The 25,931-nt window shown below is 33.4% G+C and overlaps 1 long non-coding RNA gene across 1 annotated transcript in view; it reads left to right on the top strand.

Moving 5' to 3' along the window:
* The window catches only part of LOC135322336 (uncharacterized), a 65,794-nt gene that overhangs the window by 17,135 nt on the left and 22,728 nt on the right, over positions 1–25,931 (top strand). The window contains exon 2 of the long non-coding RNA XR_010382860.1: positions 22,747–22,927. This is a non-coding gene — a long non-coding RNA (uncharacterized LOC135322336). The remainder of the gene's footprint in view (positions 1–22,746; positions 22,928–25,931) is intronic.

A 25,931-nucleotide genomic window follows, 5' to 3' on the forward strand; every position in this document is an offset into this window, starting at 1 on the left:
GGCTGAGTAGTATTCCATTGTATAAATATACCACTTCTTATTTATCCCAGTCATCTGTTGATGGACATTTAGGCTGTTTCCATGTCTTGGCTATTGTAAATAGTGCTGCTATGAACACTGGGGTGTAGGTGTCATCCTGAAGTAGGGTTCCTTCTGGATATATGCCCAGGAGTGGGATTCCTGGGTCAAAGGGTAAGTCTATTCCTAGTCTTTTGAGGAATCTCCATACTGTTTTCCACAGTGGCTGCACCAAACTGCATTCCCACCAGCAGTGTAGGAGGGTTCCCTTTTCTCCACAGCCTCTCCAGGATTTGTCATTTGTGGACTTTTGAATGATGGCCATTCTGACTGGTGTGAGGTGATACCTCATTGTAGTTTTGATTTGCATTACTCTGATAATTAGTGATATGGAGCATTTTTTTCATGTGCTTATTGATCATTTGTATGTCTTCTTGGAGAATTGCTTCTTTAGGTCTTTTGCCCATTTTTGAATTGGGTTGTTTGGTTGTTTATTAAGTCGTATGAGCTGCTTATATATTCTTGAGATCAAGCCTTTGTCGGTTTCATCTGCAAAAATTTTTTCCCATTCCGTAGGTTGTCTTCTTGTTTTACTTCTGGTTTCCTTTGCTGTGCAGAAGCTTGTAAGTTTCATTAGGTCCCATTTGTTTATTCTTGCTTTTATTTCTGTTGCTTGAGTAGACTCTTCTAGGAGGATATTTTTAAGATGTAAAAGACTTAAACATAAGACAAGATACAGTAAACCTCCTAGAAGAAAATTTAGGCAAAACATTTTCTGACACATCTCAAAAATACAATATTGAATAGAGATGGCAAAAAAACCTTCATCCTAGTCTCCCTGGTCTTATGAGAAAAGCATTTCACCATTAAGCATCATATTAGCTGTGGGCTGTTTTGTTTGTTTGCTTTTGTAGGTGCTCATGATCAGTTTGAGGAAGTTCCTAATTTTTTCAGCATGTTTATCTTGAAAATATGTTACTTTACTCTAGAGTTCTCTTTCATCCCTTGAGACAATCATGTGTTTTTATGTGCTTTATGTGATTATAACAGAATATTCTATTATAATTCTAATATAATTTGTTATGTTACATTGATGATTTTGAAATGTTAAACCAATCTTTTATACCTGAGATAAATCCTACTTGGTAAGGTTGTATAATCCTTTTTATATTTTACTGGGTTTAGTTTTCTAGTTTCTTTTTGTTTTTTAATTTCTAGCCTTTTCATAAGGAATATTGGTATGCAGTTTTGTTTTGTTTTGTTTTACTCTTGTGATATCTTGTTTTGGTATCAGAGTAATAATGGCCTCACACAGAGTTAGGAAGTATTTCCACTTTTTTTTTTTTTTTGAATAGTTCGTGAAGAATTTTTAAATTATTTTAAAATTTGATAGAATTCACCAATTAAACCATCTGGGTTTTCTTTGTGTAGATCAGCATGAACCACGTGCTGAAAAATAGTTCTCTGCGCCTAGTTGAGAAATGTTAGCAGGAAAATAATACCAACAATATCTGAGACATTAATTATAATTCTCTATTGCTACATAACCAATTATGCCCTAAACTTAGTTTCTTAAAACAATAAACTTTCATTGTCTCACATTTTCTATCAAGCAGGTATTAAAAAACATGTTAGCTGGGAGTATGCATGGCTTTCTCCAATCAGAATATTCGGAGGATGCTTCAGTTCCTTATTGAATGCTGACAGGAGGCTTTACATCATAGCCATTTGGTCCTGCTACAGGGTTGCCTGATTGTCCTCTTAACACAGCAGCTGGCTTCTCCCATAGCAAGTGACCCAAAAAAGAATGAGATGAAAATTATAGTGCCTCATGACCTAGCCTAAGAAAATAGAAATTGTTATTCCTACAGCCTTACTCACTAGAAGCTGGTCACTGAGTCTGGCCACACTCAAAGGTTGGGGAATTAGGTTCCACCCAATGGTCATGGGATTATCAAATAATTTGAGTACATATTTTTAAACCACCACTCCTGTATTATGCACCTACTATGAGCCAGGCATATTTCTAGGCACTTTATAGTAACTTATTTACTCTGCAGAAAAAATCCTATAACTAGATGTTAAAACTACTTTAATTTTTCCAGTGGGGAACTAATCCTTTGAGAATATACATTAATTTCCAAAGTCACACAGTAACATCAACATTGTTACCCCAGGCAATCTGGCACGTGAACTGATGTGTAACCATGATACTATTCAGCATCTCAAAGGTAACATCACCAAGTTTGCCTTCTCAGGCAAGAAAACTGTTAAGCCTGTCTGTGTACATGGATTGCTGCAGACGGTGGGATGTGAGAGGTCAGAGAGAGCCAGGCTATCTCTCCCTTGCTTGCAGTCACAAAGGATGACTCTGTGCACTGGTTATAAAATCTAGACAGTTCAAGATCGTCCATAATTTAATTAAGGAGGATGCTCTTTATAATACTCACAGAAACTTGGTTTTCATTGGCCAGCAAAGAGGCAGACCTGAATCTGAGTCTGGCTTCAAGACTTTAGGATCTGTAGCTGAGTAAAACCGATTTGCACAAATTATTAATCATTCTCATGTTTGTCCCAGTCGTTTAAGAGGCAATGAGAGATAATTTCATCTCATTTGTAAATGAAAGAGTGTAGAAGCCAAGGTCTTCAGGACATGAAGAAAGCTGAAAACAGTATTTCTACATAATAGATAATTGAATTTCAAAACATATAAATCTGTGGTCAGAATATGAGCCTCTTAGAAATTTTTTGTTTGTGGTTTGACTGTCAGCTCAGATGTGTAAAGCATTCTTCTTTGATGACAGGCTTTTTATTGAGATTTTTTTCTTTTCATTCCAAGTCTTTTGGTTGAAGAATTGAAATGAGTCTCTATTATGAAAATGAAGTGTCATAGATTTTAATCGTGTGGATCACCTCTGGTGCTGGTCTAATGAAAGGCTATGAAGAAGACAGGAAGGATAACAAAGGAGCGATCATAAAAACCCAGGTAATACTTTACGGGCTGCAGTTTAAGCTTTGAATAGTGACAATAATCTTTTGATACTTATCATTCCATATTCTGAAAGCATTTGCTTTTGCAAGAGAAGTCAAACTTGCAGCCTTGACAGTTGGGATAATGGTGCATCAGTAACAAATTAGTTCTACTTATTAATCTTCATTAGGCTTTCCATAATCTATTGAATGTTATAATAATAATAATAATAATAATAATAACAACAACAACAACAACAACAACAACAACAACAGCATGGTTAATAGCAAAATTTTCATATCATCAATGCGGAGGAAAGCACAAAATTAACAATATATTATTCATCACTAAGGACCGTATTTCATTTATACTAAATAGAGAAAAATATTTTATTTTTTATAAAAAGGGAACAAAGAGCAGTGAGATTAATGGTTTAAAGCATGAATGTTAGAGTCACATGGACACAGGATAAAATCTCAGTACCATAGCCTTATAATTTTGAAATTTTATAAACTGAATCAAACTGATTTCTAATAAACTACTTGTAAAATGCTTCCCTTGCAGATTTGTTGTAAGGATTAAATGATAAAAAACACAAAAACTGCTTAGAAAAGGGCCTGGTATGATATATTGGATACATGGCAACTGTGAATGCCATTGTCACTGGCCAGAAAACTTTAATGAAAATGTCACGTTTACTACCAGGTGTTATTTAAATTAACAAAAATGATGATATAATATCTTAAACAAGTAATTGTAAGATTAAAACTTATTAACTTGTGTACTTACATCTTGACACAGAGCTTTCAACACATGGTAGACAATATTATAAACAAAATATTTTTCGTTCATAAATCCGGAGATAATGTCTATTTTTTTGGTTGGTTATTTTTGTTTTTCAAATATGTTTCCCATAGGAAATATTAGCAAAAGCATTGTAGCAGCATGAAAATAATAGTATACCATGGCCAAGTAGAATTTACACCTGTGATTCAATAATTGTTAAGTGTTTAGAATCTGTATCTATTTTTCAGTTTATTATTTGGTCAAAAGTTAAATTAAAAAAAATCATTTCAACAGATGCCAAACATAGATTTAATACAATTAAATATTTCTTTCGATAAAAATGTTATTTAAATAAAAATATATGTGGTGATTTATGCAATATTTATCTTGCTGCTACATCTTATATGCTTATCATTTGATTACTTGAAACTAATGGTGCTTGATACACATGCCAATGTCTCGCACTTCCCTTGAGCAGCAGTCAAAACAATTATCACTGATATTGTGTAAAGTTGGTCTGGGTGCTGTAACCAACACAGTTATATCAGGGAAATGAATGATACAAAATTTGAAATTAATAAAAATAAATCAATATTTGTCAGTGATAGAATGATTATAGCAGTCATGTGAACTATCAAAACATTATGAGAAGTGATGTGAAAAATTGTCAGTATAATTGTAAATTTGTTAAATTTCTTATATAAAAATAGAAAGGTTGTATTTACAGTAGAAATTTGTTAAATATCCATACTATGAAATCTTTCAATTCTCCTACTTGTGAATCATGGAAATATGGACTGTCATACCTAAATTTTATGTGGGCAGATTCAGTATTAAAATATTTCACTACCCTAAGAAGTAAATTTACACTTATTGTGGTTCCATTTGGTGGATAACCTAATTATAAAGTCCAGAATGGTTCTGAAAAAAGAGGACTAATTAGAGAAAAATAATCATAGATGAGAGAGGAGAGCAGCCTGTTATATGTATAATATAATTAAGAAAAAATATATATTGGTATTCATGCATGGTGAAAGAGGACAGTTAAAAGAGAATAGAATGCCTAGTTGGACAAACATATTGAATTTTAACACGTAATTGATCTAGCATTTCAATTTAGAGAAGGAAATATGGATTATTTAATAAAGTTTCTTGAGGGAAATTCAGAAGAAAACCAACTAGGTTGGATCAATACTGATATAAAAATATTTTCAAAAAAATCAATTATTTGTATTAAAGTACTGAAGTACATAAATTAAATTGGAATAAATACTTATTAATATTGAGATGACTAAGCAGTTTCTAAGAACACCAGAAGCTCTAAACAGACAGATTGGTATGTTTGACTCCATAAATATAAAAACAAATCTGAGAACTTTGATTCTGGGAAATAGATATACTTTCCCCTATTCCTCCCACTAAGTTAAAAACAAAGCAAAATGCACAAAAACGTGGACAGAGATTCGCTCCCAGCATGAGAGCATGAAGGGCTCTCCAGACCACGCCCTAATGTGACTGGTGAAAATTACTTACATATATATATTTTATATGTATAAATAATTATGTAAGAAAAATAAATATTCAATCAATATAAAAATGTGTACATATACAAAATGTATACTTTATATATTTATAGGTTTATATATGATAATATGTATTTATATATAATAGTATTTTAATTGCTTATATAATATGTAGTAGATAAATATAAATAACAATGTTTATATTTATAGAATTTATATTTACATATACAAATTATATGTAACAATTATATAAATAACAAGTTTATATATATAAATATGTAAATGTTATATGTATATACATAACAACTATTTATAACCTCTGAAAATGCTCCAAATAGCTTACATCAAGTGAATGAATATTTACTCGAGAAAATATGTAAAAAAATTCAGTAAGAAAAGCAAGAGACTATAGTGTTTGTACTAAGCTTCGCAAAGCAGAAATTCCACTCCAGACTGGGATAGCTAAGAACACAGGTCTCTCCCTCTCTCCCTAGCTCCCTGTCAGAGGGTTATCTTCCCAGAAAGAAACTTCTGGTTCAGAATTTATCATCCTCAACCCAGCTACCTGCTGCCTAGGCTCTATTCTGAGTAAGTAAAATTGAGAGTCAGGGGCTACTTCTATGTAGGACCCTTTGTTGAACAGAGGCTCTGTCTTTGACATGAAATCACTGAGACTCCACTTTTGCTCTGACTTGTAAACTAGTGTTCCTACACTAAGAAAAGCAATCTGTCCAGCAAGAATTATGGCTTCTGCTTCTCTCCATCAAGTGTTCAGTTCCTAGATCAAGGGTGTTACTCCAAGAGAAGCATCCCATTGTGCCCACCCCCAGAACCTTGGCCTGCAAATTTGCACTGAGAGAAGCAAGCAATAAAATACTATGTAGCTCCTAATCTCTTTGCAAAGGAATTGAGTTCATTAACAAAAGAGCATGAAGAAACTAATGTCTGAGGGTGCTCTCAAAAACAGTGAAGACTGTGGTAATGGATAGCAATTGGGACATTTGTAGGTTCAGTGAACTGCTAAACTGTACACGTTAAATACATGTTACATTGTTAAGTTGGTTAGTTTACTGAAGAGAGCTGGAGAGAGTAGAGGGTAAATATACTAGACACATAAAAAACAAAATTTTAAATGGCATATATAAATTCAACTATGTTAATTGTATCATTATATGTGAATGGATTAAACAGTCCAACAAAAGGCTGAAATGTTTAAAATGGAGGAAAACAAGATCCAAGAATATACTGTCTAGAGGAGTCATGCTTTATATTCAAAGATACAAATAGTTTAAAATTAATAGGGTGAAAACTTTTTTTATGCAAGCAGCAATCACAATAAAGCTGGAGTGGCTATACTGATATCAGACAAAAAGCTTTAAGACAAAAAAAAGATAAAGAGACTTATTTTATAAAGATAAAATGGTAAACCATTAGAAAGCTATAACAATTATATACATGTATGCTCCTAACAATAATACCAACATACATGAAAGAAATGAATGGAGAAATACAAAATTCAACAATAATTATATGAGATGTTAATAACCCACATTCAACAATGTATATATGCTAAACAGAGGATTCAACATGGAGACAGGAGACTTGCACAATACTATAAACCAGCTATAACCAGCAGACATTTATAGCACATACCATCCAGTAATGACAGGGTATATATAGTCTACTAAAGTGAGCCTAGAACATTCTCCAGAGGACATAAGAAGCCACAAAACAAACTTCAAGAAAATTTAAATGATGGAAATAATATGCAGTATATTCTCTGACCGCAGCGGTGTGAAGTTGGAAAGCAATAACAAGGGAAAAAGTGGGAACTGACAAATATGTGGAAATTGAATATGCTCCTAATTAACAAATGAATCAAAGATGATATAAAGGGGGAAATCATAAAATAATTTGAAATAAATTTTGAAACTTTGAAAATCAAAGCACAACATAAAGCATATGAGGTAAAGCTAATGCAGCACACAGAGTAAAATTTATGCTGTGAATGCCTATATTAAAAAGGAAAATAGATTTCTAATAAAAGCTTAACCTTCCACCTTAAGAGACTGGAAAAATGAAAAGCAAACTCAACCTAAAGCAAGAAGGTGAAATGAAATAGTATACATCAGTACTAAATAATAAAAATTTAAAAAAAATAACAACAATATAAAAAATAAGTGAAACTGAAAATTGTTTCTTTGAAAAAAATCAGTAAGCTTGATACAATTTTATGTAGATTTCCCAAGAAAAATGAAAGAAGTGTCTAAAACTAGGTCAGACATAAAAGAGGAAACATTATTATGGTCCTTACAGAAATAACAAGGATTATACAAGAATATATGAAAAATTGTATGCCAGTAAATTTCTCAGGTAAAATGGACCTATTCCTTGAAAGATACAAACTACCAAAAACACTTAAAGAAATAGACAAAGGGAATGGATCTGTAACATGTGAAGAGATTAAAATAGTAATAAAATTGTATTTATTCATATATTTATTTACTATTAGTAATAGTAAAACAAAAATTTAAATATTACCCACAAAGCAAAGCCTAGGCCCAGACTTGCTAAATTCTATCAAACTTATAAATAAACATGAATACCAATTTCACAAACTTTTTCAAAACATAAGAGAATGTTTTCCAAATTGTTGTATAAAGTGAATTTTACTCTGATACCAAAACTATTAAAGACATCCCAAGAGGGGGAATGAAAAACTACAGACAAATATATTTTATGAATATGGTTCAAATATCCTCAACAAAATATTTAAAAACTAAATCCAGCAGCATGCTAAAAAAATTAGATACAGGTAAAATTTATTCCAAAGATGGGAGGTTGGTTGAATATCCAGAAATCAATTAATGTACTGTGTCATGTCAATAGAATAAACAAAAATTACATGATCGTACAGTAGATGCAGAAAGAGCATTTGACAAAATCCAGCACTCATTCATGATAAAAGCTTTCAAAAACTAGATGGAAAATTCCTCAATTTAATAGAGAGAACCTATGAATAACCCAGAGCTAACATTATACTTGATGATAAAATACTGGATACTTTCCCCCTAAGATCAGGAACAGGGCAAGAATGTCAGTTCTCACCTTTTCTATTTAACATTGTACTGGAAATTCTAGTCAGTGCAGTTCCCAAGAAAAATAAAGAAAAGGCCTCCAGCTAGTGTTATACTTAACAGGGAAAGACTGAATGTTGCCTCCTGTAACTGGGAACAGGCCAAGGATGACTGTTCTCTTACTCACCAACCTGCTGGGAGTTCTAGCCAGTGCAAAAACTCAAGAAAAGGAAATAAATGGCATACAAATTTAAAATAATAAAATTGTCACTATTTGCAGATGATATAATTATGTGTATACAAAATCTCAAGAAATCAAAAGACTTTTTAAATATTCTTAAAAATAATGAGTTGACAAAGTTTTTAGGGTACAAGATTAACATGTAAAATCATTTTATTTTTATATAATAATGAGGGACACATGGACACTGAATTCTAAAATATTTTACCATTTACAGTCACTCAAAAAATGAAATTACTAGGTATAAATCTAACAAAGAGTGTGCAAATCTTGAATGCTGAAAACTACAAAACACAGATCAAAGAATTCAAGGAATGAACATGTGGCCCAAAGCCAAAATATCACTGCTATAACCTCTAGTACATGTGCATGTACATGAAGGGATGAAGTTTATTTGCTGTCTGATTTTTTTTAACTCACTGCATATGTTAGATAAAATCACAAAGTGAAGACTTGCACATGTAATAGTTTAGATGTTCCTCCAGATGGAATTGTTGACTAAGTTTTATAGTCTACTACTCAACACTGTCAGGGGGTAGCAGTGGGCTGCTGTGTATCAGTATATTTCACACTGCACCCTGACAGGCAGAGTGGAGGCACTGACAGCCACGAGATGGCAGAGCAACTCTCTGCTTGGTTGGTCCCTTTGGTGACCCAGTAGGAAGAAAATCCCATGGGAGTTAGGATGCTGGGATTCTAGAACTCATCTTAGTAAATCTGGAGAACAGTTGAATGAATTGCCATCTCTGGGTCCATTCTCAATGTTACAAAGACCGAGACAGTGTTTGCATTTTCTTCTGAATCCCATTCCATTATGTTACATGAGCATTTCAAAAGCCACAGAACCCTCCTAAAGCATCCGGTTCACACTAAGACCCTTAACTTACCTAACAGCAGTAGTAATAAATACTGTTACCTGAAACATTACATATTATGATGTCAAATCATAAAAAAAGAAATCAAGGAAGATTGAAACAAAAGGAGAGATATAACATTCATGTATTAAAGACATAATATAGGAAAAATGTCAATTTACCTGAAAGTCATGAAAAGATTTTGACAAAATTGGATTCATAAAGCCACAATATTTTTATAAATTATTAAATATTATTCTAAAAGTTACATAAGAAGGCAATAATTGTAACATTAATTTTCACATCATATGTGAAAGTTGTTAGAATTAACTATCATGGAAAATTCGACAATGGTCAGCTTTGTCCATGGTACCTACAAAATACCCCCAACTTGATGTTCCAGAACTTTAATTTGAAAGGGATGTCCATCTATGTCCACATGGTAGAGTTTGAAATAGACACCCAGCCAGGAGAGTTGAGAAGTAACAACAGATTTAGAAGAATAGAAACACAGGATATAATGTTGAAGTCATTTGAATGTCCTTTTATTTATTACCATGTATTTCTGATTAGAAAGATTTAGAACTTTATTATAAATCAGAATTTATGACACACGGTATACACATTCTAATGAAAGCTATAACATAAGCCACTTTAGGGAAAAGAGAAAGCCATTAGCCAGTAATAAGACATTTGACATAATTATATACAAGTATAAATGAAAGATCTAATGATGTATTTTATAGCTACTGTAGTACATTCACCTCCTGGGCTTAACTTCAACAGGGATGAATTATTTTACATGCAGACTAGCTTACATCTACATGGTTGGTGTAGAAATGAAAATCAATAAATCTTTTCTAATGATCTCAAAAAGCAGTGACTCCAGAAGTATTCCCTGACTAGGGAACCGTTTGAAAATAGCATGCAATAAGCAAAACTGAAATGACGCTAGAAGATGTACCGTCATTCACCCGTTGCCACTTAGCTCCAAAAAAAGTATGTAGTAAAACAAAATTCCTCTGGTGTCTTTCTTCAGTTAAATCACTTTTCTAAAATGTAAGACCTCGAACAGGAATCATTTAAAAAATATGAACTATGTTAACATTGATATGTGACTATTCTAAGATTCATATTAGAGGAATTTCCCTGTCCTACCTTCCACTATTTATATATTTTTCTTTCTGTTGCAGAACTAAGTTGGTAAATCCTATACAATGTATTGGAGTCCATCTGATATGAACGTATCGAGCTTTTTTCTAAACTTACAATTACTGGTGGGGGGTGAGGGGAAGGAGATTGGAAGGGGTAAACTGGGAGTATGAGATTTGCAGATACTAACTATTATATACAAAATAGGTAAACAACAAGTTTATACTATATAGCACAGGGAAATGTATTCAATATCTTGTAGTAACCTATAATGAAAAAGAATAGGAAAACAAATATGTGTATGCATATGTGTGACTGAACTATTATGCTGTACACCAGAAATTGACACAACATTGTAAACTGACTATACTTTGATTTTAAAAAAAATTTATTGATAGAGTTAAGGCATGACTCTATCACAACAACATTAAGAAGCAAATTTTAGCCAAATTATGGAGTAAACATTGCAAGAATTATATATGCAATTTTAAACTACAATAAAACTTTAATATATGTGTAAATGTATATACGTACACATATATACACACACAGATCCATATATAAACTGTAGTATATAGTATAAGGACTATGCTATTATTTTTAAAGGTAGGCTAAAACTGATTGAAAATTATATTTCAAGCACCGAGAACAATGCAAAATAAGACACCCTTGTCTAAAATCTCATCAAGATTCAATTAAAATATACATACTCTAGTTAGACTTATTTATGGCTAAGAGATAACTGTTCTCAAAACTTTAATAAATTTTCTACCAATGAGATCACAGTTTATTATTTGCCATCAGTTACTAGCTATTTTAATACAAACAAAAGATTGGAAGGACCAACCATTTTTGTTGACATTATTTGCATTTTTAGGTCTAACTCAATTATTTAGAATTTATGAAAATATATAAACTTCACAGAATATATAAAATATTGTTATATTCTAATATATAAAATTGTAATCACTCCTTTTAAAATATTAAAATAAGTGAAAAATCACTGATGAAAAATTTAAAATGGTGATACAATATTTAAAGTAGCATATACCATAGCAGAATTCAATATAATATCAAAATGTGAGTGCATGTTGTGTTCTTTATTAAATTATTTTTATACTCTCCATCATTTATCCAAATTTAACTGAAAAACTAAAGAATGACAAATGGCAACAATTCTTGGCAGAATTAACCAATTCAATATGGAGACTCAAATAATGAAAATTGTCAAACTCATGATTTGCTTATGAGATAATGACCAAAAAAAACATGTGGAAAATTTTGGTCAAAGGGATATTTATTTTGTATGTGTAAGCCTATTTTGTAGTGCTATTTTGTTTTAAACTTGAACTTTATTTACTTTATTCAGTGCATATTTATTTACAAAGTATTATTTGGCTGCCAACATATATATGTATATATACACTTATAAATTATGACTTGCTATATATGAAAAAATGTGTAAGAATAGATGAGATTTTACCAGTTTGTTTATAGTTTTCATTCTCAGATTCCGTTGCATGAGTCAGAACTACTAGTTTTATCCTCAAACATATTTATATTGTTTATATTATTTACATTTACAGTTTTTAAATATTCACATTCAAAAAAATTTTAAAACACTAAAATTATAAAATAATATAAAAAATGTAGAATGTAGAATTGTAATTTAGAGTTGTTAGGATCACAATCATGGTTTCCAAACTGCAACAAAAGGTACTATGTTCTGTTTCATCTTTTCTAATATGAAGCCAATAATAACCTATTTCATAGTTATTCAAAAATTAAACATACATTTTGGCTATTTATAAGGATCATATTAAGTGATCAAAAATATTAGTTCTTTTAGATTTTACTGTTTCCGAGTCCAAACTCGTTCTGCTCGCCACACGACAGGCCAGTAAACCGGGAGACAAGGTGTTGGGACAAGGAATAGTGACTTTATTCAGAAAGCCGCTGACCAGGAGGATGGTAGACCAATGTCTTAGAGAATCATCCTGCTCTAGTCAGAATACAGAAAACAAGGGAGGGGGTCTGGTTGGTTGTTGCAAACTCCTTGCTGCAGGCATTCTTTGTTCTTGCAGCCCTCCTGGTGGGCCAGGTCATGGTGTCCCTATAAGCTTCCAACAAAACAAAAGTTGTTCTCTATTTTGCAACTTGCCATCTCTACATAAGTGCAGAAGTGCTAACATCCTTAAAGGTCAGAGCCCCGAGGACAGGCTCTCCTGTATGTTTCAGGCTCAAGGCGACATTGTTTTACAAAAGGTGCAGAGCTGGCAAGACTAAGCCTAGAAAACAGGGCGCAGTGGTTAAAACTAAAGGAACAGATCCAACATAGAGTCAGATTTGTCTCCTCTATTACATTATTTCAATTTAATTTTAAAAAAATGAATGATAAAACATAAAATAGAAAATGATTAAAACAGGGCAGAGTAAATTCCAAAACTAATAAAACTCACATTTGAATATTGCATGGAAAACACTAAAATACAACAGCGTTTTTCATTAAATGTAGATAAATATGATTAACTTTCTACAAACTTGTCTACATTGTTCAAACTTCCTCTAACGAGTAATGTGGCATTGTTAAAGTTGAACTGTATTTATTTTACTTAAACACACTATAATCTGAAGAAAAACCTAGCAAATGAATGAGAAACAAAAGGAAATGGAAGTGTGGAGGAAAGATCTAGGAATAATCTTTGAAATAATTCTCAGACTGGCCTGGAATTACCTGCATGTGCTGTAAACTGAGTGCATTGTCATTTGTGGAAATTACCATAAACATCATATTATAAAAGACTAAAGAAGATATATAAAGTTAAATCAATTAAGAAATTAGAATTTTTTAAAATAAGAATAGATACATAAACAGATAGATGTGAGGGAATAGATTTTAAGATTAAGTTTAGATGGTTAAGTACCAATAATTAATTCCAGGTAGCAAAGGAATAAGAAATATCGAGACTTTTTAGCTATTTTTAGTATTTGAATAAAGTAAAATTCACTGTTAAAAGTCCAGCAAAGATTTTCTGCTTAGCTTATTCAAAATAATATATTGCATGCTATGATCTTCCCAAATCAAAAAGCCTTTATACAGACAGCCTTTAAAAATAATAGAGTGAGAAAACACAAAGAAAATAATGTAGGCTACTTGAACATCTTGCACTTTCTTCTGAGAAGTGACTGCCATAATGTTAGACCCATCCATCCCACATCACACGACTCACCTGCTTTACTATCTTTCAGTTCTTAGCACGAACACACTTCCTTGACACGTCTTCCCCACCCTCCAAGATTAAATTAGGACCTCCGTGAATATTTTTTGTTTATCGGTTCATTTGTCTACATGCATCACTATGAGCTTTTTGCACATTGCTTTTCTACCACTCATCAGACTCTGGATTTGCGTCAGTGCTCCCACTGCACTGTAGACCTGAGGGCATCACCTTAACCTCTCTCATATCTGGTCCTCTGTATGTCACGTAATTCCTGGAGCATAATAGGTGAGCCATTGCATGTATTTGATGAATGCATAAATGAAATCATTGTATTTCTCTGTGACTAATTGTTTTGGGCATAATTTTATGAGCTTCTTTAACATTTGCATATCTTCTTTGGTGCAGTATCTGTTTAGATAGTTTGACCACTACTACTGAGCTGTTGGCTTTCTTTTAATTGAGGTTTTTTTTTTTAATTGAACTACCATCAGTTATAATATGTCAAATGTGTACAGCAATGTCCCAGTCATGCATGTACATACATATATTCATTTTCATATTATCTTTTAATTGAGTTTTGAGAGTTTTTATTCTGGATACTAGTGTGTTACCAGTTACATAATTTGCAAATATTCAGCCACTCTGAGGTTTGTCTTTTTACTTTTCTATGAGTGTCTTTACAAAGAGCACAGATTCCTAATTTTGAGAAGTCCAATATACTTTTTTTTAATATTAATTAAATACCATTAATATTGTTCTGGTGCCTTACCTAAGGAATATTTGCTTAATTCAAGATCGTAAATATTTCATTCTATGTTTTCTTATAGAAACTTTATGATTTAAGTTTTACATTTAGCTTATAATGCTAAATGTCATTTTTAGTTTTTTTCCCCCATATATTGTGAGGTTGCATAGATGTCCAATTCTTCCAGAACCATTTGTCGACAAGCCGTTCTCTACTTTCTCCCCTGAATTGCCTTTACACATTTGTGGCTAATCAGCAGAAAATACCCATCTCTGGATCCATTCCTGTATTCTGTGTTCTGTCCCACTGATCTGTATTATCTACCTTCTCGCCAATACCAGGCTGCCTTGATTCCTACAGCTTTATCATAAGTCTTAAAGTCAGAGTCAGTCCTCTGACTGTTTTCCTCCTTCGCTCTAGTGTTGGCTGCGTGGGATCCGTTGTATTTTATAAACTTCAGATTCAGTTTATTGAAATCCACAAGGTGACTTCCTGGGGTTTTGATTGCTTTGTGTTACATCTATGTATCAGGTTGGGGAAAACTGAAATCTTGGCAGTAATGTGTCTTTCTGTGAATAGAACTTAGAGCATCTCTCCTTTCGTTTAGACCTTCTTTGATTTCTTAAATCAGAGTTTTATGATTTTCCTCATATTGATCTCATATATATTTTGTTAGTTTTATGCCAAAGTATTTCATATTTTGGTACTAAAGTAAACGATATTTTGCCTTTAACTTTAAATGATGATTTTTTATTGCTGGTATATAAAAAAGCAATTAACTTTTGTGTATTAAACTCATATCCTGCAACCTTGCTCTAATTGCTTATTAGTTCCCAGGAATGTTTTTTGTTGGTGTTGATTCTTTAGAAATTTCTACATAGACAGTAGTGTCATCTGTGAACAAAGGCCATTTTATTTCTTCTTTCCCAGTCTGTCTGTTATTTTATTTTAATGTCTGATGCATTATCTAAAACTTTTAGTACAATGTCAAACATTATGTGTGAAAGCACGTATCCTTGCCTTTTTCCTGATCTTATTGGGGAACCATCTAGTTTCTCACATTAAATGCAACTGCCAGCTGTCATGTGTTTTATAGCTGTCCTTTCTCAAGCTGAGGGACTTTCCTCTATTCCCGATTTGCTAAGAGTTTTTATTATGTTTGGTGTTGGGTTTCTCAAGTGCTATTTTTTGCATTTATGGATATGGTCATGTGATTTTTCTTCTTTGGGCTGTTGATGATGGATAACAGAGAGTAATTTCTGAATGTTAGACCAATCTTGCACACCTAGAATAAATCCCACCTGCTTGTGATTTATACTGATTATACATCATTGGATTCTATTTGCTCTTACTTTGTTAAGGATTTTTACATCTATTTTGATGAATGATACTCGTCTGCACTTTTCCTTTTTTGTGATATCTCTGTCCAGTTTTGGTATTAGGGTAATACTGGCTCCTGAAGTGAGTTAGGAAGTCCCTCTGCCTCTGTGTTCTAGAAGAGATTGTACAGAATTAGAACAATTTCTTCTTTAAATGTTTGCTAGAAATCACCAGTGAGCACATCTGCGCCTGATACTTTGCTATTTTAAAAGCATATTTATTATTAATTCCACTTATTTAGTCAGCATGAGCCTCTGCAGTTTATTCTGCCTGTGTAAGTTTTGGTAGCTGTGTCTTTAAAGAAATTGGTCCATTTCATCTGTGCTATTAAACCTGTGGGCACGGAGCTCATCATATTCCTTTATTATCCTTTCTGCGTTCACAGGATCAGGAGTGATGGCTCCTCTTTTATTTTTGTTACTTGTAATTTGTGCCTTCTCTCTTTTCCCTTTTGTATCCTTTTCAGTTAATTTGTCTTTGCGTGCTTCTTTGAGTTGCCATTTATGTCATATTTTATTTGTTTCAAATACCGGCCTTTCTGAAAATTTCCTTAATAAGTGCTGGATGTTTCCATATTGTGTTTAATGTGCTTGAGGTTTATTCTGTGATGAGGTTAAGTTACTTGAAAACAGTTTGCTCTTTGGGGTGTTGACTTTTAAACTGTTGTTATGTGGGATTATCATTGTGTTTAGACTAGATGTTATTTTTCCCCACTGCTGACTACCCTTACAGATGAGGTTTTCCTTCCTGGATTGTGGGACCAAGCGCTAACCTCTTTCCTCTGTGAACTCTGATGATTTTGTTAATCCCTTTCAGGGGTCATTTCCCAGGCCTCTTATGGCTTCCTTATACTCTTCATGTATCGGTCAGTACTCAGTTGAATAAACAAGGAGAAACTTCTGTAGGTTTCCAGAGTTTTCTCCAGAATTCTGCCCTGTAAACTCTAAGTGCCTGAGGTTCTCAGCCTCTGATCTGTGTCTTCGCTTCACCGGGTCTGCATGGCTTCACTTTGATTCCCTTTCCTTTTATGTTGACCTGGAAACTCTCTCTAGACAGTTCATAGTTACAAGCTCATTTTTGCTCTGTATCTTTGGGATCAAACTGATATCCGATGTCTTGTCATTTTTATTTGATACTTTTTTTTCTTTTCCTAGGCATTCCAAATGGGAAAGTGAATCTGTTTTCTATTTCTCCTTCTTGGCAGAGAACAGGTATCAGTAATAGGAATCAATTACCTTGCTTGTGAAATTTCACTCTAACACATTTAGCTTATGAGGAGATTGAATTGGTTTGTGAAATCCAAAAAGGAATTGTACACAGTGTCAGGTCAGGACATACGTTCTCCTGGACATCAGGAACCCTTCAGCTGTGAACAGTTATCTCCGCTTTTTCCAATTTCTGCTTCTCATTCTCTCTCATTGGGGGCCATGTTGTCTTCTCACTGTGGACAATTTGGCCACAGAGAACCCTGTAATTTATCTCTATATCTGTTATATGTAATAAGGAAATGTTTTGATGCATTCTGTGGAGACACATTTGGCCCCTCCTGATTTACTTTTCCACACTGAACTTCTTTAACTGTAGCTGGGAAGACCTTGTGGGGCATCACTGTCTGGGGAAGTAGGGGTGGATAGGTAGAGAGATCGCCATGAGGAAAAAAGGTTGCTGTTCAAACAGTCCTATAGCTGCTCCTAAAATCTTAATAGTGTCACACCAGTAGTCATTTAGGAAGAATACGGCAATATTATTCCCATTGGTATATGGTGAAATTTTAATTTTTCCAGTTTTCCAGGAAAATAAGATATCTAATGGATCATGTGTTGATTATTCAATTTTGTATCATTTGGTCAAAATTAAGCATGGCTTTTATAAAGCAGACATCTCTCTGAAGTACAATAATGTCTTAGGGATTCCAGTTTGAAGTCTCTTGGACCCAAACCATTTCAACACTCAGAGAAGTTTACCATCAATATTACAGTCTTTCTGATGTTTTTTATTTATAGTTTTTCTATGTACACCTTACAACTTGTCATTGTCACTTTTAATTTCCACCATCCGTACCTGTAAACCTTATTTTTCTTTTGTTATTTTCTAAGACACAGAAGTCCAAATAACACATACTTGGATTGTGACAAAGTGACAACTCTCTAGCAGTACTCTGGAATACTCCAACATTACTTAGATTAATGTAGACCTAGGGACTAAAGATCTGTGGGAAAAAACAAAAAAACAAACTTGAAAATCACTGCTAGTGTCAGAGACATTGCAAGAACTTTTATCCCAGTGTCATGTCTGGAAGTCAGTGATGTGTTTCTTTTTCTTCATCTGATAGGGATAGAGAGCTGACTATCAAATGAGTCAATCACTAAATCAGAGAGGAGAGTTTTTGATGGAGGAAAGGTGATGATTATCACTTTTTCAAAGTGAGCAATTTACTATATTCTTGGCTACATTTCATTCAACTGTATGCAAGAAATTCAGCCCCACCACCCTTCTAAAAAATCTTTCTGAAAACTGAGCATTTAGTGTTACATTTTGAAAGATACTTTGAAAAGTAAGATGACTGCAAACTTTCACTACTATTATTTTTTTAGAAGTTAATTTTCTATGTGATCGGATAATGGGTATCTCAGATGTAGTAATGTATCTTTTGTGTGTGTGTATATAAATACACACAAACACAAGGCTTAGGCATTATGAGTAGTATGAAGAAGTGGAAGATGATGTTTTTCTTGTACAATCATGACTAATTTAATGCACACCACATTTACCATTCATGGGAGGACCTGTTGGTTGATGAGTTTAGATTAAGCTGGATTAAGACAGAGAAATTAAGCTGGAACCAGACAGAGAAAGAGGTTTGACATAATGCTTAATTCTTACATTTAAGCTTTGAATCCACTGAGGACTATAGCAAGATTTATGGAGAGATGTAGTATAATTTATAGGATATTATTTCCTCTTAATTAAGGATAAAACACTACTAAATAAAATAATTAATTTTGATCCAGAATGAAAATGCTTTTGCATGTTGATCTCTCTCATGTTATACATTACTGAGTCATTGACTCCCTATTTCTTTGTATTTCTTACTCAAATTAATAAAAAAAAAAAGAGATAACAAATGAAAATGGAGTTAGGAGAAACTGAGGCCCCCATAACATTTTACAATTAAATATGAATTTTTTTACTGCTGTGTATTTTGCCAGTTACTCAAGTGCCACTTTGTTTATTTTGTCCTTCAACAACTGAAGGGAACACGGAAGTTTGTTGTTATTTATGCAATCATTTGTTTATTGCCTTTTTAATGGCACTCACTGAGTTTGATTAAACTTTTATCCAACTTCATTTTGCAGTATGTGGAGTTTAATTATCAAAAGGCAAGTTATAACATTTTGTTGTCCTTGTTTTGAAAAGTTGAGCGATACTGTGGGAAGGTCTTCTGAGTTTCTGCTCATTCTGGCTAGCTTTATAAATTCAGTTTTGATTATTAAATTGTATTGTGGTTCCTACTGTTGGAAAACCTCTGAATAGCAGTAGGCCAGATGTTGTTGCCTGATTAGATACTGAGATATTTGAATCCCCAGCTGCAGCATTATAAACCTGCTCTTTTAATACTTGACTCTAAGTTTTCCATCTGCTTTCAGCATCTGGTCAGTTCTGTCTAGGTTGTCATTTTATTGCATTTCTTCTTTGTTGCCCCACAAATAAATGAAATTTCTCCATCCTTATGACCAAGTCAGATATGCCATTTTTAAATAGTGAAACATACATTACTTAAGTAATGATTGTCATAATACTCTTATTAATATACAGTTTTCATTTTTTTAACACATCTATGATACATAATGTAGACTAATATGTTACATTTAATATGACAATATTCACTAAGGAAAAGTTAATTTATCAGACTAAGCTGGGGATCCATCTCACTCTTTTTTGAAGGGATGTGTTAATAAAATAACCATGCTAAAATGTTCTTTCACATTTGTCATATTACTGAGGAATGGATTAGAGAACAGAGTTAGAATATATTTCATAATTGGTGTTTAAAATCTTTTCAAATAGGAACAACATACAATTACTAATATTTGAGACCAGATGTGTAAGGACTAAGTCATAGATGGCATTACTGGGGCCCTGTGTGCAGCCACCCTGTCAGTAATCATTCTTTTCCATCATCTCCTCCACATCTGAAGATGTTCGCATTCATACCACGCCACTGGTCTGTCTCTTTAGTCAAATACTACTGCATCTCATTCACAAAAACATCGATCTTAATTATTTCATTTGAAGTTTTACTTAACCAATTGGGTTAAAACTCAATTTAGAGATGATAGCTCTACTTATATATATATATATACTTCACAAAATTATATACAGTTTTGATGATTTAAAGAACAGACAGCAAGTGTGAAGGACTGAGAAAGAGATCATCCACATTATATAGCGTGAGCAACCCAGACGTTGTGAGGATGGTGGACTTTAACATCCAAATAGTTGAGTAAATAAGCCAAAACATTATTATTATTATATTATTATTATTAGGCAGTGGGGCAGAAAAACTCAGTTTACAGACATAGAATAAATTCTAAATTCATTTATTCAAAAATATTTATTCTGTGCCCACTACATACATGCCTGTCACACTTTGATGTCCTTATGCACACCAGAAAACCAAAGAAGCTAACAAATACAGCTGCTTACACATAGTTTATATTCAAATGGAGGCTGGAAGACAATTTTTCTAAACTGCACATCACCTAAAGATCATGCTATGAAGCATAGGAATTTTATAAGATAGTTCCTTACAGAAGTATCAAAATAAATGCAATGTTTAATGTTTTAAAAGAACATAAATTCCTTGATTGTGTGTGAAAAACTGCTGTTTCAGGCTACAGTACTTAGGTGAACTTTGATAGAAAAAAAAAAGAACAGTAACAATAATGACAAAAAGTAGAGTTGATAAAGAAAGAAAAAACATGACATTTGGGATTTGGACAATTTTCATAGATTTGCAACCAGTATATCAATAAAGTGATCACATCAGGACAGACCAGCAGATGCATCAGACTCGTGCCAACAGGTAATGGTAAATGAGATGAAGAAAAAAATTTCATCAGAGCAAAAAAATTTCTCCTAGACATTACTTTTGAAATCTTCCTTGTGAGAAGAGGCTTAAGATTAATGTCAGAACCACTGTTTATTTAAATAGTATATTATCTATTTTTGATGGATTTATTTCCTTAACCTCATTATGACATTTCAAGAACTCATACACAGTTCACTCCAGTATGTATTATTTGCATTTACAATCTAATACTTCCACAAGTTTATAATAATCCCAATTAGGGAAGCTCTCATGGTAATTAACATAACAGAAAGATATTTAATATAACTGAACCCAAGTTAACATTTTTAGCAAGTTCCTCTTATGTAGATTAAGTAGACCATGTGTGGTTGTACTAGTTTTTGATGACAAAACCATTGCCAAATCTTAAATACTTAAAAGACTATCAATCAATCAATCAAGACAATTTTTATTCATTAGCTTTGCTTTTTAAAAAAAAAGATAAATTACTTAATTCTAAAGTGGTATACATAAAAATAAGAAAATTGAAATTTGCCTGTCCTTCAGCAATCCAAAATGATACATTTGAGCATAGTCTCAGACTACTAGTACAGATGGATTTTATTTATCCTCAGATTCTTTAATTTTTTAAATCAAAGACAGGTTTATTCTTTCATCCATCTAGAATTTATTGATTTTAGTTACAGTGAAGACAAAAACACAAAAGCCAAATAATAATGGACTGTAATTATGAAATGATGGATTTAAGATCATGACCTGTGAATTAGGAAAGTTATTTGATTAACTGAGATACTAATCTTACTAATTTACCATTTCAGCATTATGATATTACAGTAGACAAAATAAAGATAACTATTATAATATTCAATATGGGGTAAAAGTGCAAAAACACGCAAATGAACAACAAGTGAAAAACATTCGAGTAATGATAACTGAATTTTGATGTTGTTTATTGAGAATTCTTACCAGGTTTTATTTTGCTTTTAGGAAATAATACTATGTCCTAAACATTCTTCATATTAAAATTGGCCATTTAACACAAATCAGTGCTTAGGAAGCTCTAGCTACTTACTACTTACTTCAGGAATGTGTCTTTTTCCAGATACTAACTGCTATGCAGAAAATAGATGAACATCAAGGTCCTACTGTATAGCACAGGGAACTAGATTCATTACCTTGTAATAGCCTATAGTGAAAAAGGATCTGAAGTGGAATATATATATATATCCCTGAATCACTATGCTGAATACCAGGAATTAACACAACATTGTAAACTGACTATACTTCAGTAAAAAGGTTAAAAAAAAAGTAAATAAAAAAGAATGTGCCCTTTTAATTTTGTTTGTGAAATCCACAATAATAAAAACCTAAAACAAAGCTATATTCCACTATTTAATGATTAACACAACAAGTTAAAGATGGGATAATTTTCATCATATATTTTGCAAAAATGCACTCATATCAGTCTCTTGTATGAAAATGAATAAATTTGCAGGTACTTAAATTCTCTATTGACAGCCATAACATTTTATCGAGGTACTGTGAAATCAGTTTGTGGATCATTTGAATAAGCTGAATGGAGAGAAACAAGAAACAGTGCAATATCTGATTGTGAGTTCTTTAATCTGAACTACTTCTTATTATTCCTAGGTCTAAAATTACTATGTATTTTTATTACATTTCCAGGAACTAAAGATGATTTGCAAATGTAATTGCAAAAAGAGATAATTTTAATATCAGAAGATTGCAAAGAAAACAAAAGAAGGAGGAATTTGACTGGGTGTAATTCTTCTAAGGAAAGACAACACCAGCCTGCAGGCGTACACACATCTAGGACATCCTGTTGATGGTAACATTTTAATTCACGGTAAGCATTATTTTAAGTGCGATTGTTTTGATTGTTTTTGCATTCAGCTCTTGAACTTTTTACACTTAAACTAAAACTTACTTCAGTAGATGATCCATAAGAATTTTCTATATGTGGAGATATTACTTTTGACTATCACTCTATACCCTGCATGTCCTTTGCTGAAACTGAAGTAAGAAAGGAGCTATTTCATCATCAGAGAGTTCATTCATCATCAGTGTTACTGGAGACGCAAGATAGCTTTCTTGTAGTTTACCAACGAATCTGCAGGGCATCTGGCCCAAGCTAGAAAGCGGTGGGACCTGCTGAGATTTGCTGAAGGCCTGTGTGGATGAGAGAGCTCATGCGATAACCAGCCTCACAGTTCTTTTAGGTCCATTTGTAAAAACAGTAACATCTGATTGTGTGACACAGGCACACCAAGAGACTGATGCTTTTGATTTAGACTTTCAGTCAAACTAAGAAATTCAAAAAGCTTGACCTTAGGTAATCTAGCTCAAGGCCTCCTGTTTCCAGCAATATTTACTTGACTCTCTTTTTATAAGAAAGTCACCATTAAACAATGTTTTAAAAATCTATCTTGACAGATATAAATGTTAAAGAAAACATTTTTAAAAATATTTCACTTGATCCCCCGTGGATGCCCATATCCCAAAAGGAGAGGAGACGTCTCTTACAGTAATGAAATCATGCACCACTTCCAGAATGCCCTTCATATGTGTACTTCTGAATAGTTATTGTCAGAGAAGAGTTTTTTCTGTGCAGTTATCACTCATACCCTTGAGAAAAGCCCCAAGAAGGGTATAACTCATGGTTTACCAGGGAAAAAAGAGATACAATTATATGTGTGTGCACATTGATGTTCGCTTTCCTTGCTCAGTCCCTTGAGAGAAAACAGTAGCATCATTTTGCTGTAAGTGACTCTGTATCCATATAAGGTCCTCATCCAAGTAGCCTTTATCCTCAATGAGCCTGTGGGGGACTTTAATTTAATGGTTTTTGGTCATAGACCCCAACTTCCTTCTTACAGCAGTGCTTTTCTCTATATCACATCAGACTCAGTTTTTAAGTTGCCCAAATCAAAAGGACCAGAATTAGATAGACTTTGTCCATCAGAAAAAAAAAAAGTGGCTTTGCAACAGATAAGTTTCAATAAAACAGCAAGTGGGCTGGGTTGGCCACAGTTGTCCTTAGATAAGGACGCTCAGGGGGTCACATGGGAAATTACCCTGGACAGTTGGGACTGTGGCTTGAGCTGAGTGCTCCCAAGAACCCTGATTCTGGAAGTGATTTTAATTTTTCCATAAATTCATTTTAAAACTTGATAAGCAAAACAAAATGGTGGTGTACGTGATTCCAGTTTCTTTCAAGAAGGCAGCAAAGGGAAGAATTGAAAGTAAGAATAATAATAGTTATTATGATAATTTATACACCTAAGGCTGTAGACCGTTGTCTAAAAGGGGACAAGCTAAAGATACCAGCTTCTGGGTTCTATTGATATTTTGGTGTTTTTCACATTTCAAAAAAGGGTTTAGATTTATGAAACTTTTTGCGCTGATTTGTAGCTATCAGATTTACAGTGTGTCCCATGTGTCTCCTGTCACCTTATTAATTCTCTCTTCATTTGCTGTTCAATATCTTGCCCTGAATGACTTAAAGGTATAATTCAGGTTTATTCTTATAACAGCTGCATAATATCCCATTGACTATTGTTCTATAACTTATGTGCCCAATTTATGACCTGTCCAATTTTCTATGATTACGTAATAATGCACTGAGAAACTGGGGACTACACACTTGTTGAGATCAATCTCTCAACACTTAAAGTGGCCCAGGCTATTTGTAACAGTAGAAATAAATATGAACATACTTCTTGGAATCACATCACCAAACAAGGGTCATCGCTACTGGCTGATATTTTTAGGGGGAAAAAAAAACCCACTATTTGAAGTCATTGCTTTTTATATCATTCATTATCCTATTGTCCTTGAAATAAATGGTCTTTAGACATCAACAAGGCAGGTACCAGGATCCAAAAACAAACACGTTGACTCTTTCTACTACTATACAATTATGGGATACAAATGTGTATATGTAAATACATGCATGAACATATTTTTAAATCAAGTGCTTTTCTGTCAAGTATAAAAACTTATGGAAACAAAGTATACCTTTAATAGTATTCTCCTGTTAAGCACAAATTCACCTTCCTTCATATGTCTTATGGTCAGTATCTCACCACTTAGACAACATGGGTGGCATCCATGAATTTTCCACGTACAATGCAAGGGGCTTCCTTCCCTCTGAGAATATGGATCTTTGAGAAGATGTGCTTGTCTTGCGGACTGCCATGTTCCCATCAGGAATATAATTCCTAGTGCTTGTATCAGAAGAGTCTACAGGATTGGTTGTACTTTGTCATTGTTTTCCCCTAAAAATAGCCAACATTAGACCTTTGCTGTGACTGGTATTGCCTCACAGGAAAGTTTGTCTTGGTCTAGAGGAAAAATCGATTATGACTTTTAGTGCATAGTAGAAGCAGTTTTCTGAAAGCCAAGACACTTTTTTTTACTGATAAAAACAAGGATGCTTTGAATGCAAAATGAAGGATGCTTGTGTGTATTTTCCTGGACAGAATATTAGAAATTTGCTGGTGTTCCCTCAAAAAGGGGGGCAAATAGGAGGTAGATTATTAACAGAAAGGTGTGGTGTTAATGTGGGTGGAGAAATGACACACTCAGAGTGCTGTGGGAAAAATAGCCAAATGTTGTGGAAATTCAGATTCTCACCCCGTCCCAACAAACCATATGAAGTCTGTGGTAGGGTTGAGTGTTTGGAACGTTTAGAACAGAGAGCAATGGACAGTGGGAGTCAGGGTGTCATGCCCAAAGACCAGAAGGGTGAGTGACACTGCAGTGGATGGTGGGACCCAGCAGCACTTAGAGGCCAAGACCAAGAAACCTTGTCCCAGAGGAGGCCGGTGATGTCATGGTACCATGAGGGC

This window comes from Camelus dromedarius, chromosome 10, assembly GCF_036321535.1.
Source record: "Camelus dromedarius isolate mCamDro1 chromosome 10, mCamDro1.pat, whole genome shotgun sequence".
In the NCBI taxonomy this organism is placed as follows: Eukaryota; Metazoa; Chordata; class Mammalia; order Artiodactyla; family Camelidae; genus Camelus; species Camelus dromedarius.